Raw genomic sequence first — 2919 nt, 5'->3', positions numbered from 1 at the left:
CCTTAGGGATGGCAAACTTGCGCCCCGTGGTCGCCTCCGCCAGCGCCGGCCCCCGCTCCTGCTGCTGACGGCGCCCAGGTGAGTTTCTCGGCCCCAGACCCCGACCTGGCCCCGCACCCAGCCCTCCCGGCGCGGTCCCTAGTTTCCGCACTGGCCCGGACTCGGGACACTCCTAGCCCTCTCTGCTGAATTCTCCCCCAGCCCAAACTGAGTTCGTTCAGCGCTCACCCATCTCCGTCTTTTGGGAATTCCCAAGCCTGGGGCCGAGGCCCCCATCATCTCTGGCGAGTCTCTGTTCCGTCCCCCTCCCCCAGCGTGGCCCGACCCCCTTACCCATTTCTGCTAAAGTCCCCCCCTCCAGAATCCAAACCCAGGTTGTCCCCAATCGCTATCTGGACAGTCTTTCTCCATCTCGGCCCAGATCCGGGCAGTGCGCCCCCCACCTTAATTAGAGCCCCTCTCTCCAACCTGCAGCTGGACTGGGTCTCCCCACTCCATCTCTCCTCCTGGTCTGGATGCCAGACTCTTTTCCTCTCCTCCACTTCATCTCTGCCCGAAGTCCTTTCCGTCCCCATCCATGTCTGCCCATAGTTACTGCCCTCCCCCGCGCCTGCACCCCGACTATGCTTCCCCTCTATTTCTGCCCCGCGTGCCCCCTCCCCCATATCTGCCCGGAGTCCCACCTTCCCTTGCCAATCTCTGCTGCAAGTCCCCTCCCCCCCAGCCTGGAATTGGGGCTGTTGCCCATATCTGCTCCGAGCCCCCTCCCCTCCAGCCAGGATCTCTTCTGGCCCCACATCCCTGACTCCTATGTCCATCTTTGTCCCGAGTCTCTGTCCACCCCCATCCCTATCCTCCCACCCCTGGGCATAGAGCCGGGCACCAAATGCACCCTCCCGCAGCCCCGAGGGCCGGCATGATTTGGGGGGGTGGGGCGGGTAGGAATTGTAGGATGTGAAGTTGGCGGCCACTCCCGCAGTCTGCTGGGTCTGAGGGCACAGCCGCGGGAAGTCCTCAGCGCCGCGGCCCGTGCAGAGCTGGCTACGGGTGTGATGCCCGCGGGGGGAGGGGCGCCCGGGCCGAGAGATGCCGCCCGCCTGCCCGCCTCGCCAGCTGCGGGCCCGGCCCCTGAGCGTCCTCTGGCGCCCCCTGCCCGCAGCCCGGGACCCGCCGCCCTTTCTCCCTCGGGCAACCCCGGGTTTCCGCAGCCCAAGCATCAGCGGTGGCTGCAAGACTGGCGCTGGGAAGTCCCTGGGGAGAGGAGGTGGGGGGGTGCAGATGCCCCTTCATTCTAGCGGTGCCCGAACACTCCTGATTGTCAGGCCATATGCTGTGGTGGGTGGGGTGGGGTGGAGTGGAGGGCTCATCCCAGCAGCAAGTCAGGAACCCTTTGAGCCTCAGGCACAGACCAGCAGGACTGGCCCCAGGCTTCAGGACAGTCTGGTTGGGCTTGTTTGGGCTTAGGCAGCTGTCCTCAGGAAGCCTCTTTGTGTCTACCTGATGGCAGGTGGGGGGCGGGGGCAAAGATAGGCTCTATCTGGCTTGGGTATGGAGTAGGCTGTATGAGAATCCACCTGACCCTGAGATAGAACAAGCACCTGGAGAGTGTCCCCTGCACTGCCACAGAATTGGGGGTCAGTGTGGACTCTGCATAGGGCATGCCCTGGTGATCGTGGTGGGGCTGTAAGGGAGGGTCTTCCCCAGACAAAGACTGACAGAAGATATCTTCCCCTCTCTGCCTTCTTTCTTCCTCCTTCTGTCCCCCTCCCCCATCACACTTCAGAGAGGGACAGGTCTAGTCTGGGGTGTGTGTGTGTGTATGTGGTCAGCATTTCTATAAGGCAAAGTGAGGTTCCAGCTGGTCTCTGCCCCCTTTCCTCCCTCCCAACCTGGGGTAATGAAGCTGAGTTAAGTAGTTAGGAACTCAGCTTTTGGTCAGATGACCTGGGTTCAAAAGCTGTGTGACAAGCTACTTAACCTTTCTGAGCCTCAGTTGATCCTCTATAAAATGGGTCAGTGATCACTGCCTCACATAGTTGTTGGGAGAATGAAATTAGATTTTTGCATAGCATGTCTGGCACCTACAATGTTCAATGATAGGTGTGTTGAGCTGTGTCTCTTCAAGGCCAAGATCAGGCTCCTCTCCACTTCCTAATCCCAGAGGAGAAATGGAAAACAAGTTCTAGTGTGTTCACTCCAACCCCCACAATAATAAAGACAGAAAATACCTTCAGTCCCCCCGCCCCCGCAGGGTGGGTCCAGGGAGCCTGTGACTGTTAGTTTCCCCCTTCCCTAAGTGGCCCTGCAACATCCCACTGGACCTCTCTGGGATCAGCTCTGGCCAGAGGGCAGAGTGAAGGCCAGGCAGGCTAAGGTCTCTGAGGTCTTGGTTCAAGTGTAGAGGCTGGGGAGGTGGGATGACTACAGACAAGAAACCCAAGTCAGGGTTCCCAAAGGCAGGCTGCCTGCCTGTTAGGGGGGCCCACGTGGAAAATCCATCACTGTGAGGTATGGAGAAGCCACTACCTCCCCCCAGGAGGTCAGACACCAGCAGGAACTTTCCAGGGCAGTTAGCGCTCCAGGTCAGAGTTAGAGGGTGACCTGGCCTGAGGGCCAGAGGAGTTTGAAGACACCTGGCTTTAGCTTGAGTGGCTGGGTGAAGGGTGGGTAAGGGGGAGGGAGGGGACTCAAACCCAGATGTTCTCCTTGGCTGAAAGTCTTCTGGGCAGTGTGGCCGGACCTGGGTCCCACCGGGGAGTGGCGGCCTCCCAACCAGCCGTCTGCCCGGGCAGCCCTGACATTGGGGAACAAAAGCTTTCGGTTCCTGTAGCAACGGCGGCTCCAGCTGCTGCAAAGTTCCGGGGAGGCGGGCGGAGGGCGGCTGAGTCACCCCCCCCTCCCCCCCCCCCCCCCCCGCCT

The 2919-nt window shown here is 60.8% G+C and overlaps 1 protein-coding gene across 5 annotated transcripts in view; it reads left to right on the top strand.

Annotated features, from left to right (window-relative positions):
* Positions 1-6: 6 nt before the first annotated feature.
* The window catches only part of BAI2 (brain-specific angiogenesis inhibitor 2), a 38590-nt gene continuing 35677 nt past the window's right edge, over positions 7-2919 (top strand). For all 5 annotated transcript variants that reach the window (XM_008581453.1, XM_008581452.1, XM_008581451.1 and 2 more), the window contains exon 1: positions 7-78. The gene's annotated coding sequence lies outside the window, so the exon portion shown is untranslated. The remainder of the gene's footprint in view (positions 79-2919) is intronic.

This window comes from Galeopterus variegatus, unplaced genomic scaffold, assembly GCF_000696425.1.
Source record: "Galeopterus variegatus unplaced genomic scaffold, G_variegatus-3.0.2 Scaffold2359, whole genome shotgun sequence".
Taxonomy (NCBI): Eukaryota; Metazoa; Chordata; class Mammalia; order Dermoptera; family Cynocephalidae; genus Galeopterus; species Galeopterus variegatus.
This window is presented reverse-complemented; position numbering and strand designations above follow the sequence as displayed.